This window comes from Gossypium hirsutum, chromosome A08 (assembly GCF_007990345.1).
Source record: "Gossypium hirsutum isolate 1008001.06 chromosome A08, Gossypium_hirsutum_v2.1, whole genome shotgun sequence".
Classification (NCBI taxonomy): Eukaryota; Viridiplantae; Streptophyta; class Magnoliopsida; order Malvales; family Malvaceae; genus Gossypium; species Gossypium hirsutum.
Genome location: NC_053431.1, coordinates 34,503,404 through 34,518,393, shown reverse-complemented (window position 1 = coordinate 34,518,393; position 14,990 = coordinate 34,503,404). Strand labels below are relative to the sequence as shown.

At 34.2% G+C, this 14,990-nt stretch overlaps 1 pseudogene; it reads right to left on the bottom strand.

Moving 5' to 3' along the window:
- Positions 1–13,084: 13,084 nt before the first annotated feature.
- On the bottom strand, positions 13,085–14,490 carry LOC121204461 (zinc finger protein SHOOT GRAVITROPISM 5-like; annotated as a pseudogene).
- Positions 14,491–14,990: the final 500 nt, after the last annotated feature.

The window sequence follows — 14,990 nt, the reverse complement described above, 5'->3', positions numbered from 1 at the left end:
GTCATTAACATATATAAAGGCATAATACCACAAGACTCTCATCAAATAAGCACAAAACAATAATTTCTTACGAAATTTCAAGATATCAACTCATATATAATGAGCACGAAAATAATATTAAAATATTTCCTGACTCAGATTGTGTGCTGAAACCACTGTCTGACTAGGGCCTAAATTGGGTTGTTACAAACTGTGGCAGTCGAGTGATCATTTAGACTTGAGGAATCTAAAGTTGCATCTTGAGTTTAATGGTATGTGGGAACAATATTGCATTATGAATTCCTAAATAATAGTTACAATCAGCATTAAAATGGCATCGTACGAAGTATTATGGTAGAAATTCTGTACACCATGATGGTTCAGAGCTAGTGAGAAAAGAATATGAGGTGATTTAAAAAGAAAACGAATAGAAAGTGAAACAATCTAAAAAAGTCTGAAAGCAGCTTCTGATCGTCAGAGAATCATATGCAGACTTGAAACGAAAAGATATTAAATTCGAGATCGGTGACAAAGTATTTTTGAAAGTATCTCCTTGGAAGAAATACTCTAATTTGGCAGAAAAGGCAAATTGAGTCCGAGGTTCATCGAGCCGTATGAAATTATCGAGCGATTGGGCCGGTTGCTTATAGATTGTTGTTGCAATCAGAATTGGAAAAGATCATAATTGTTCCACATATCGATGCTTTGACGATACAAATTTGAAACTTCACATTTAATTTCCCCATTTGAGATGAAATTCAGTCTGATATGACCTATGAAGAATAACTGATCTGTATCTTAGCTCGTGAGGTAAAGAACTGCGAAATAAGAAAATTTTGTTAGTTTAAAGCAATGTGGCATCGGCACGGTATTGGAAGAAGCAACGTGGGAGCCTGAAGAAGCTATGAGACAGCAATAACCAAATCTGTTCAAGGGAAAGATTCGGGGACGAAAATCCCTAAGGGGGAGAGTGTAACAGCTCGGTTTAGACCCTAGTCGGAATAGTATTTTCGGGACCACCAAATTCGAGTTAGAAAATATTTTAATATTATTTTCTATGCTTATTATATGTGGGATTAGTATGTCTAAAATTTCGTATAAAAATTGATCGTTTGTGTGCTGAATTTGATAAAATGACCTAATCACGTAAAATGTAAAAGTGGCTGATAATTGCTAAAGTGTTTATTGTTATGCTTTTACTTGTGAGGTTATTAATATGTAAATAGACCATGGCTTTAATGACATGGACATATAAGGATATGTGATAGTGGATTTTAAATGAATTTAACAAGGCTAAAATGGTGAATGAAATATAAATGTTAATTAAATTAAGCCATTATGTTCATGTTGGCCGATTATATCAAGAAAAAGAAGAAGAAAAACACAACTAGGGTTCACACTTGTGATTGTTGATAAGGAATGTATTTTGCTCAGTTTTTGATCATTTTGTATGTTTTGTTGATTAAGGTATATTTGTCTTTGAATTTTGATGAATTTGAGTAATTTGGCTAAATTGTAAAAATGAGATTTTGAGGACTAAAATGTGAATAAATGAAACATATGGGCTTATATGAACACCATGTATATTTGGCCAAAGCAAAGTGTGATGAGAATTTTGTGTATTTTGTGATTTTGTGAATTAGGGACTAAAATGTCAAAATGTGAAAATATGAGGGCAAATTTGTAAATTGCCCTAAATATATGTTTTGGATTGATTTGAATCAATGTGAGTTTGAATAAATTAAATTGAATGTGTTAATCAAGAACTAAAGAAAACAGATTAAACCAGGGAAAAGTCGTAAAGTCGTCGAGTAGTCGATTCCGTTCGTTCGAATCCGTACGAGGTATGTCGAATAAACAATAAATGTATTTTGAATTGGAATTATTATTGTTTATATGCTCTTGATTTAATGATGATGATTATATGAATTGAGTATGAGATATATAGAAAGTATTAACAAAGATTCGACGTTCGAAAAGTCCCGTAGTATACATATGTATGACATAGGATCCGATATGTGTTTTCGTGTAAGACTAGACCTGGGAAATTGGAATCGACTTATATATTTACGTGTAAGACCATGTTTAGGACATCGGCATTGTATTTGATTTGTGTAAGAACCTGCCTGAGATAGTGCATCGATATTTGATTACATGTAAGACTACGTCTAGGACGTTGGCATTGTATGAGCTTTTCGAAGCTATCCGAGTATCCTTATTGATTTGAACGGTTCAACCAGCATTCTGAGAAAATGGTTGACTATGTAAATTTGTATCTGATCCAGGTACGTTTGAATTGTATAACCATGTTTGAGAATGGAAGGTAAGTTATATGTACCTGGTGAACATATGAATAAGTAGAGTGTATGAGAATGGGTTATGGTATGTATATGTGAATCATGTTCAAATGAAATATAAGAGATATATGGCTATGTGAATGTATTTTCTTGAATTATGTGAATGAATTGATCTAGATTGATGTTATTTGTTAAGTTTATTTGTATATGGCTTACTAAGCTTTGAAGCTCACTTTGTGTGTGTTGCATTGTTTTTACAGATATCGAAGCTATCGGAAACCTTGGGGATTGTCGAGGATCATCACCACACTATCGAACTCTATTTTGTTAACCTTTTGAAAATGTATATACTGAGTATGGCATTATAGGCTAGAGTAATTGTATATGTTTTGTAATGAGTATATCATGCCATGTGATATGGCTAGATTATGTTTGAACTATAATTTGATTTGATATATGATATGTGAATCAAAAATGACATATTTGGCGCATATATAGACGTAGTGAGAAATGGTCAATATGGTAAGTTGGTAATGTGATTTAGTTATATAAATTATATGATTTTGATATGAGAATGGATTTGAAACTCTGTTGAAGAATATGTATGATGAATGTGTTTGGTAGTGATTATGATATAATTTGATTTGGATAATAAGCATGAAAGTGTTTAAAGATAGATATTATGATGTATATATGTGGTTGAAATTGGTTGAAATTTGGATGAAATGTTTAGTTTGATGCTTGTAGAGAGGATCAAAAATGGTGGCATGTTGGCCTTGTAAATGGCCTATTTTGCCCACACGGCAGGGATATGAGTGTTGTCTCAGCGGGCTCGAGGGTCATTTCGAAATGAGCCTGAGTGACCACACATCTACACACGTCGTGCCAGCGTGTGGCCAATCAATTTCGAGTGAGGCTAGACACACAAGCGGTGACTGGGTGTGGTGACACCAAGTCAAGGTACCCTCCCTACCATTTTTCCACACAGGAACCTGAATGTTTAAGTTTCAAAAATTTTGTATGAGCTCGGTTTAGTCCTGACCCCTTTCTAAAGCAGTTTAAGGTCTCGTTACCTACTAAGGGACTCTATAATGATGTATGACCTATGATGCTATGATGATTGTGAATCGAAGCGAAATGTTTAGATATGTTCGATAATGCCTTTTAACTCTAGTCCAGTGATGGATATGGGTTAGGCATGTTACATTTCATGTATGAGAAATGTATTGTATGTTATAATTGATCGATAATACCTTGTAGCCCTATTCTGACGACGGATACAGGTTTGGGGTGTACAATTGGATGAGTATGGCACACTGGGGACAGTGTGCATAGTATATCTTTGGAGTAGGTGTTGATGTAAGGGAATGGTGGGCATGCTGTGGTGCTTGCATAAAATAAATTGGTGCTAAGTGTTGTGGTGGTTGTGTAAAATAAATGGAACTAAAGGTGATATGTGGGAATGAGTGTGTGCATTGTGATGTTGTGAAAAAACTGTTAGAAAAATTGAACAATTGCTGGAAGGCTGTAAGGCAATTGGGCCTCTAATACAAATGACATGTCGTTTCCCGCTTTCCATTCTGACCTAGATTATGGGCTCTCTTCTTGGCTTCTACATTGATATTGCCTCTCCTCTTTGATCCACAGTAATACACTTGCGTTAAGCCTGAACTAACCCATAATCTAAGAGTTGCAACTCAGTGTGAAATGGTTCACACTTGCAAGAACTTTACCTACGCTCCACATCTGACAACTTTTATGGAATGACGACCAATCTTCCTCAAGCTCCTTACGATCGTACATCGAGCTCTTGGGTGATGGTGGAATACGTTCCATACACTCAAATTGCCACATGACTCGGTTGGATTCGTGCATTTTGTGTAACACCCCTAATCCGTATCCATTGCTGAAATAGGGTTATGAGCATTACCGATCAATACACATTATTCTCATACATTTAAGCAATCATAATCAATGTCCATATAAATCATCCACAATGTCCCTTACATGGGTTTACGAGACCTCAAACATGCTTAGAAGAGGTTCGGACTAAACCAATAACATTTACAAACTTTGAGAACTTAGAAAAGTTTTCTTTAATTTTAGGGTCACATGCCCTTGTGAAAACAGGAAATACATACTGACTTGTACCACACGTCGAGGACACGACCATGTGCCAGGCCGTGTGAAATTAAGGGGTTACTGACTTGGGTCATACGGCCGACCACAAGCCCATGTGCAACTCGTGTGCCACACACTGCTAGTAGACACGCCCGTGTGTCTAGGCCGTGTCAAAACTGTAGGGTATACTGACTTTAATTCGAAGGCTACTCCAGGGGACACATGGCCATTTAACATAGCTGTGTGTCGCACACAGCTGAGACACACGCCCGTGTCTCTGCCCGTTGGACAAAAATATACCATTTGCAAAGCCAATTTCCACCTTTTCTCATGCTCACCTAGCCATCAAAATGATACTATTTCACACATATATAAGCATCCAAAAACATGCAATTCCATACACAAAACATGTCATCTATTCACAACCATTCATCTAACCAATTCCACAACCAAAACATATCTAACAATATGTCAATACCAACACTTTCACTCATCTCCTTATGCATTTTCTCATCATTTTATCACCTATTTTATATCACAAAACTTACCATTTTAACATCTCATAATCAAGTCACAACATACCATTATTCTAACATTAATACTCTCATTTACAACTAATTAAATTAACAACCATATAAGTTTACCAAACAAGGCAACATATAAAGCATTATATACATCACATAAATAACTTATCAAACACATAACTTAATCCAACTTAAATGGCACATTCACATCAACATTTACAAGCCAAATCTCATGGCTAAAATCAAGTCTCAAAACATACCACAATGACATTGGCTTATCCATGCCATATACCATATATACAAGGCTACCAAAAGTACCAATGAGATGATTGATAGTGTGATGACGTATTCCCGATAATCCTGAGTTTCGAGCTAGCTTCGATCAAACAAATAACACACAATAAGCTTCATAGCTTAGTAGTTTGTACCAAATATACTCAATAGTTCATAATATATATAAATCATCAATTAATAGACACATAGTAGTTCTCACATCATCATTCAATTCTAATCCATAACCATTTATCATGTAGATACAAATTCATCAAGCTTCATACACATAGTATCAACTACCACATAGGTATTGTACGTACATGTACTTCCCTTATATACTTATTTCATTCTCGCCTCTTTGTTTAATACATTAAATCGTTCGGAGATCTTTCAATGTTCTAAGAACCGCACACTTAGTGCATAAATGATTAGTCGAAGCTATAACGATATCGCACACTTAGTGCCATCACATTAAACCAAAGCTATCTCGGTACCGAAGCTATTCCAATTCGCACACTAAGTGCTTTATATAGCCGAGCTATCTTGAAACGGACACTAAGTGCCAAACATAGTCAATTTGTCATCGTACGCATTGTAGTTACATATATACAATTTATGCATTATGAGCATTAAAAAACATAATTGTAACAATATTATCATGTACGACTTACCTCGGAGTAAAAATGACAAAACTAGTCGATTAGTCGAGTACTTTGTCTTTGCCTCGATCTAAGTCCGAGTTCCTCTTTCTTGATCTAGATGTATTCAAATTAACTTATTCAATAAAATATTCATTCAATTTCATCATAAACACATATTTGAGCATTTTTACACTTTGCCTAAACTTTATATTTCTTACATTAGTCCCTATTTCATAAATATACAAATTCAACAATTCAATTTAAACACATGCTAGCCAAATTCATAAGAACTCTGCGCCCTAAACTTTTTATTCATACATTTAACCCCACATTTTCACATTTTCACAAATTAACCCCTTTTATCCAATTTCACCAAAATCACTTTACAAAACATGATAATCTATCAACAAATACTCATTTCCATCATCAAACATTCAAGAACTCAAGCATTCATCAATGGTAACTTTCAAATCATCAACACTTTCAAAATTTAAGTATGGGCTATCTAGAATAAGAAACAATGATCACAAAACGTAAAAATCATAAAAAATTGAGCAAAAATCACTCACCAATTTGAGCTTAAAGTTGCCGAACCTTCAAAGCCCTAACTTTGATATTCTTTCTTCTTATTTTTGGCTACACAATATGATAATGAAGCCAAATTCTTATTTTGTTTTATTAATTATAACTTAATTACTAATTTACCATTTTAACCTTAATTAAAAGCCATTAAATTTCATGATATTAAGTCCATTTATGTCCATTCTCACTATCCATGGTCTAATTACAACATAAGGACCTTTCATTTCATAAGCCATGGCAATTAAGCACTTTCAACTATTAGAATGCAACTTTTGCATTTTATGCGATTTAGTCATTTTTCTCAAATTGAGTTATTAACGATAAAATTAGCACCCGAAATTTTCACACAATATATATTCACATGCTGTAATCCCAAAATAATATTAAAATAATTTTACGACCTTAGATCTGTGGTCCCGAAACCACTGTTCCGATTTAACTAAAATTGGGCTATTACATTTTGACCATTGAAAAATGACCATGACACTTTGATGTTCCAGATGTTGCGATTAACCAAAAATTCATTTGGGAAGCATTCTTGAATTCTCATATCCACATATGGCATCCATACAAACTGCATTATGAATTCATATTTTTTAGTATGTGCGTAATATTTAATTTCAAGTGTTAGGTACATATTATATACTTTGAAATTCATAAACTAACCTCATCTTCGATTTCTTGATCTAGAGCCAGTCAGATATCCTCAAGCTCGGTCGGTATACCGCTGCGTCTCGCGGGGTTGTTCCACCTATTAAATAATATGTTATTTTAAATTACAAAAATGAAAATAAAATGGTAATGATTTGTGGAATGAATTTTTACCACATGACAAGTGGGAATTTATAAGGGAGTTGCATTCGGGGGTGTAAAAATGGTAACCGACACATGCCTACGATTGGAGAAGGAGCATGCAACTGCTGATTTTGGCTTAATTCTAAATTGTGCTCAACACATTTCTCGGTACAATGTCGCCAGCACCGTTGATCCTCAACTCCGATTCCTTCAAGTCGGCTAGTACTAGTAGCCACCTTAAATGCACTAGATTGTGAGATTTATCTAACATTAGCAGACCCCCGATCAACCTCAAGATCAATGCGCGTTGTGATTGTTCCTTTCGATGTTACTCACTGAAGCCTTAATAGTTTGGAAGTTGTCCTCCAATCATCTCATCTCGATCCAGCTACCCTTAAATTTGTTCAGCACCTTCCCTAATAGTTGCTCGCATGTTGCACCCTAATCAACACTAACTGTAATATCCTGATTTTGGGCCTAGTTAGAATAGTAGTTTCGTGACCCAAAATTCGAGATAGAAATAATTATTTTATGATATTTTAAGGTCTATGATATGATTTCATGTTGTGTGAAAATTTAGTGAAAATTTTATGCATAAAGTGCTTAAATTGAAATTAGGGACTAAATCGAATAATTTGCAACTTGCATTCTAGAAGTTTCTGTATGAATTGTTTGAAATATATTAGGAGGTCTTAAATGAAATTTTACCATTTAGTCTATGGACAAAATTGGAATGGATGGAATTTTTGGAAAGTTTAGTAGTAAGGGCATTTTGGTTATTTAGGGTAAAATGAATTAAATACAAAATTAAAAGCAATTTGCTCATCTTCAACCCATGGCGAATGTAGCAAGGAGAAACCATGGCTAGGTTTTTCAGCTTCCAATCGATTGTAGTCCGTTCTAGCCTCGTTTTTAATGATTTTATGTTTTTAGAGTCCCAGTAGCTCGATTAAGCTTATGCTAGCATAATTCAACTAGGGTTCATATTTGGAAAAATACTCATAGGTGAAATTTGTGTATTTTGGTGTTTTATGATAGAATATGAGGTTTTAAATTATGTTAGACCCTTGTGCTACTTTGGTTTTAGCGAAAACTAGCAAAAGGCTTAATCGGTAAAATACCTATAGTCATAAGTAATGTTAGGTGAGATTTGATGTTTACATAGAGGGAAAAATGATCTCATGTCATAAAACATAAGAAAATAGGCTGAAGTTTAATTTACGAGCTTTGGGCAAAAGTGTAATATGCAAAAGTTGGGGCAAATTGATATTTTCCAAAATATGATTTTGGGTCAATTTGAATAATGGGAGTCCTAATTAGACTATATTTTAAATGATAGAGCAGGAAACTGAAATTCGGGCTAAAATAGGGAAATACCAAGTTGTGGACGAAATGGTAAAGTAGCCATTTTCGCTATGAGGTAAGTTCATGTGTAATGTAGTAACATAATTCATTTTAGAATTTAATGTTGTTTTATGATATGATGCTGATTATTATCATGAAATATTATGTTTGTGGTTATTTTCGAATAAAATGCTTATGTGTTTATTTTATATAGTATACGTTTGGTTTCGGTATTTTCGGAATGCAAGGAGAGTGTTCGAGGAAAATTTGCCGTTTGGAACATTAGGATAGATTAGGTACGTTGAATGTCACTGGATGGTTGAGCTCCGAGCTCGTGGTGAGTCACGAGGTCACTTATGGGATGCGTTACATGGTAGCTTGGCTACATATGTGGCACTTATGTGCAAACTTTCCATGTATCCGAATTATATTCCGATGTGTTCAACGGGTAAAGTTCTACTGAAATGGAGGAATACTCAAGATGAAAGGGACGTATTGGTAAGTGTTGTGAAATGGGTACTTTGAACAGGTATGTACTTAACCCTCGGGTTGAAAAATCGATATAACAACAATATGGTAAGATGATAAATGAAAATGTGATATGAATGTCTTGGTGATGATTATGAAATGATGTTTTATGTTTGCTTATATGGTTATGTTACTTGATATTTGCATGTGAACTTACTAAGCATTTATGCTTACTCCCTCCTTTTCATTCCTTGTAGTTTTGACAAGCCAGCTCGGAAATCGGGAATGGTCGGAGGCTCGCTCACACTATCCGTATACCATCTTGGCATAATGGCTTGTATATTTTGAGTATGGCATGTATAGCATTATAATCATTTTGTATATATGGTCTTATGATATGGTTATTGAGTGGTATGGAAATGCTTGGTAATGATTAGCCATTGGAATGGCTAATCATGATCATATTTGGTGTTATGTATGTCAAATTACTAGCTAATCCATGGAAAACCATGAAATAGGTAAAATTTACCATAAAATAGATTCAGACAGCAATAGTAATGTGAATTTGAAAAATCACTAAAAATAGTAGAAATGGATAATAAGTTATGGAATCGAAGCTTGATGAGTCTATTTTCATATGGAAGAAGCGAAACAGGTATATGAGCTATATTTTATGAGATGTTTAAATTTTTGTGAAATAGGGCCAGAGCGATTTCTGGATCCCCTGTTCAAACTTTGGAAATTCACCATAAATTTTACAAAGATAATTAGAAGTCATGCTTTATATGTACAGATTCATTATTGAGTCTAGTTTTATTAGAGACAAACTGCATAGTTATTAAAGCTCTGTACATGGAGATATCTGATTCGTAATACACAGAGGTCAGAGTAGTCGAACCCTGCAGGTACTCATAGTACTATTGGAACCTTGATGACTAAAGGAAAGATCATCGGAGTGTAATGTTACACTCACCGTAGGAGATGGAACGTGTGTGTCTTCAGTCTTATCTCTTAGTGAACGAGCCATTGCATGGAGCTGGGGATCCCCAAGTTTATCCCCCGAGCATGCGAGCTACGAATAAAAAGCTGCATCTCACAAGTGTCCATGAATGACCTCCGGTGACATTGTTTAAGTTATTTATGTACGTCTCCAAAATTTGATCTTCGGGTTGAGTATATAAACATAAAAATTAATAATCTAACAACATAATAATTAACTATTTAAATTTAAATAATCTAATAAATTTACTTACAATGTAATAAAAGAAGATATGCTTATCGTCCAAACAAATAAGTGAGGATTAAAAATAAAATGAAGAAATAAATTAAAAAAAATTAAAAAATATGAGGAGAGTTGAATTAAATTAAAAATTAAATATTGGAATGAAGATTGAAGATTGAATATTGAGAATTTAGGAAGAAAAATGAGTAGGAAATTGGGTGAAAAGAATGAAGTTTGAGGGGTTATATAGGAATTTTATGCTGTGACCCTAGTAGCCGTTGGAAAAGTACATGAAGGAAAACGGTTTGAGCGCATTTCACTGTGGCAAGAAAAGCATCCTATAGGAGCGTTTTTGTTCTCTCTCCTGAAAACGCGATTCTACATGGCTCAGTTTTCACTGTTATGGCAGTTGAAAACGTGCTCTATAGGACATTATTTTTTTCTTTTCAAAAATAGCGCAAATTGGACAAATCTTTAATAATCTAAACAACATAATATTTAACTATTTAAATTTAAATAATTTAATGAATTTACTTACCATTTGTAATTGAACACCGGAGATTATAGCTTGTCATCCAAAACGAAAATTAGAAAAATCTAAGAGAATAAAAAAAAATTCAATTTATAGATTGAGGTAGTTGAGGATTGAAAATTGAGATTGAAATATTGAAAATTGAGTGAATTAGGAAGAACAAAATGGGAGTATAGATTTTTTGGGTGAAATGAATGAATGGTTGAAGGTTTATATAAGAATTTTATTGTTGGACCCTAGTACCTATGGAATAGTAACGTTGAAGGAAACATGTTTACATGACATTTATTTATTAGATAATGAAAACTCGTTTTATAAGACGCATTTTTCTTATCTCTTCCTAAAAATAACGTTAAATCAATAAATTTTTAAAATTAAAACCTAATTTTCTCGAATAACTTTTTCCAGCATATTAATATAAATTAAACTATATTTTTCTTAAGTAATAGTAGGAAAAAGAAAACAAAAGAAAAGGTATATATTAGTTGTTTTGTTCAACTGGTAGTCATTTATTTTTGGATAAAAGAATTTAATGAAAAGGCACTGTGTCCCTCCCTCTGCTAACACTGCAACTGCAAACCTCTTCTGAAAAAGGGTGTGTGTCTGTTAAAGAGAGTAGAGAGATTGTGCTTTTAATATGAATATATGTAAAATGCCATTGTGTGTATATATTGTTTTTGTTTGAGATGGACTATGGTTTCAAAACCATTGGCACTGAAAAATATGGTGTTTTTATAACCATTTAAGTGTTACAAATGCTATGATAACGACATTTCTGGTCCACTTTCCCCTTAAATTATTTTTTCCTTTTTGTGATTAAATATTTTTCTCTCCAAAATTGATTGGGTGAATTCCATAGGTCCTGCATCTTTCACTGTTCTTCCTATTTCTAGCTAAAAAGGTCCCAAGAAATGTATGTCTTCCTTGGAAATATCTACATCTTCTATTTCATCTCACTGTTTTGATGGTGTGACAAAGGTAAAAGTCTCAGGCCTAAAATAGGAAAGATAAAAGTTAAAAATCCGTATCCACAATATAATGAATGTGGATATTCAAATTCACCTATGAACTATTTTGTCCATATATGTTTTAGTGCAATAAGAATGTTCAATCGTATTTAGTTTTACGCAATAATTTAATTTATATTTTAGGGTACTTAACATACATCTATAATTTTTTTATTGTATATTAAAAAAAAAATAAAAATAAATAAATAGCGGTTGAATAGGTCGCCAATGCCGCCTTCTAACCTAAATTTGGTATATCAATGTTTACTTCGTTTTAAAATTTATTCGAATCATCACTTTCATCGCACCTTAATATTTAAAAAAAAAAAATCACACAACATGGCATGATTTTGCAATGGGAAATTGAGATACTGAACTTCATTGCATTTTAATAAATTGAATCATGAAACTCAGCATTGAGTTATGGTAAAAGGTTTCAACTCATCATCCTCAATATATGTGCTGTTATGTGTGACTTGAAAGATATAAAGAACTTAAATTGCTTTTTCCATTTTCTATTCATCAAATAAGGGTATATTAAAATCATATTAAACCGCTTACAAAGACTTTTATACCAAAAAGAAACTCATCATGCAGTTCAAAAATAAGGAGATTTACAAAGAGATTAGAAACCCTTAAAATAAAATTTGAGGATTGATTCTTGTAAACCGTGAAAATAAAAGTTGGTTTTGTTTGACTGGGGGAAATAATTCTATGATGGAGTTGCGGTCACTCTCCTTCCCCTTCAGTTGTGGCTGAAGACATGTAACTCATTGCAAGTGAGTCTCATCATCAGCTGTGGCATGCGGAATTATGCTCTTGCAAGCTCCGCAAGTGATCTTCATGATTTAATAGCATTTATCTCTTTGTTGCTTCATCTTCAAGGCTGAGCTTTCTCTAGTTCACTTTGCGCTTGTTGCCTTATCCTCTTGCACTTGAAAACTCCAGCTCCGCCATTCGATTTGCCTCTTTGCTTCTATCTAGCCTTTTTCGGCGGTAAGTCTTCTCCGCAATGCCAACTCTTTCAAACTTCCAATGCGTTCTGTAGCATTTAGCAAGCTTGTTTGCTTCCATACTTCTCAACACTCTCGCTGACCTATCGTAGTTCAAATAAGTTGCGCTGTTCTCATTCTCATCTGGAATTCCACCATGTTGAGTGAGGCGCTTGAGGATGGCAGAAGTTGAAGTTCAAGATCATGTTGCATAAGGCGGTGGTGCCGGATGTAGTCGAGGTAGCGCCTGACGTACAAAAAACAGGCTAGTTGACCTTGGCATTGGCAATCCAAGCAACGGCGTCCCCGTCGGGGCTATGCTAAAGTTTAAGTTGGTATCACTTGATGGACTAGCACTTGGAGCTGTTCGAGAAGAGCAGGAAGGCAGCACTGCCGTCAGTAATTCCGGTTGAATTCGCCGAGCACTGCAAGAATCTTGGTGCTCAATGAAACTCTCCACTCTGAAACGAAAAATTGAGTTAAAAAGAGACAATAATAGTATCAAATGCTGAAACTAAGTCAAGGAAGATATCAAAGCTTCTTCATGATGTAGGGTTAGAAGGAATAAACAAAGCAATATGAAATTAATTTAAGTACATATATATATGGATCATGTGACTAAAATTCACACAATAACTGTTTTGGTAATTGGGTTTTAATTAAGCCGAACAAAAACTGAAACTTTGAGAAATCCAACAAGAACAAGAGAATATGTAGGGTTTGAATACGAAAAACAAAAACTAATCATAATTACTTGAAAAACCATGTAGCTTGTTGTTAATGAAAAAGAGGGCAATTATGGGGGGCTTTCATAGCCAAAACTGACCTGGAAAAAAACACGACCACAGTCACAAGAATGGCCTCGAGTGCCACAGATTTTGAGATGAGCTTTGAAATCAGACTGGACAGCATACCCTTTGCAGCACTTATCACAAACCCACTGTTTTTGCTTACTGTGTTTCCTTCTGAAATGCTTCTTTATCCCAACCAGATCTCCCAAAGCATGGCAAGGATCATGGTGCAAACAGCTTGGCTCAGGGCAAACAAATACTCTCTTTTTCACCTCTTGGTTCTCCCTCTTCAGCAACTTCCATGGCACCTTGTGCCTTTCCTATGCATTTGAAGGTTCTGGTCTCTTTGGAACCCTTGGCTACAGATCTCACACACATACCTGTCAGATTCCAACAATGTTTTTGGAGACAAAGAAACCACTTCTGCATCTGGATCTATGTTAATTAACAAACATACAAAAAAATCAATTCAATTAAGAAAAAGGGTATTGTTTATATTTATCTTTGTAATTGTAATATTAGGTAAAGTTTGTTTATACCAGGGGTGCCTGCTGGCTTTCTTTTTCTTTTCTGAGTGACCCCATTTTCTAAAGGACTGAGTGGATCAGATGAAGAAGATGGAAGTGCAGAAGCACTTGTGGTGTAACCCAACATATTGTTCGCTTGAAAAAAGGACTATTTATGTTAATTGGAGATTGTTTAACCAAGCTAATCAAAGGTTTTGGGAGGTGTAAAAATGGTGGAAAGCTTGGAAGTTGGAATAGTGGGGAAAGGAAAAAAGGGTTCAAATTTCAGCTTTTGATAAACACAAAGGACATAAAGAAGAAAAAAAGCTTATATTCTAGAAGAAAAGAAGAAGATGAAAAGCTTTTGCTTTCTGCAATGCTTCTTTTGATTTTTACTGGTATTTTTGTGTTTCATTGACCCCACCATTAGCAGGTATGGTCGAGAGGGCTTGAGGCAGGTGTTATAAAACTTTGGATACGATTATACTATAAAATTCCGTATATTACAATAAAATAATATGAAAATATGATAAGATAAGAGTATTAATAAGGTAGAATTTACAAATACTATACGAATTTACAATGGAAACCCTCGCACAGGGCATGGGACAGAAACAAAAGAACATCCCTTCTACATGAAAACAAAACATCCATTATTTCATATTCTCACAGTAATTTTGCATGTATTTATTATATATTCAGGCAATTCAGACCACACCCACCTGATCCCATCCCTTCCTCACGTGATCTCTTCTTTGCTTCTATTTCCATGTATTCCATTCGCATTATGTTCATATTATGCTTTAGTTATGTAATCTATTTGTTCGTAATAAAATTTTAGTTTCATAATGCCGCATTTAACCTTCATTATTTATATCTTTATAAATTTGGCTTTTATTCTTTTTTGAATTAAATT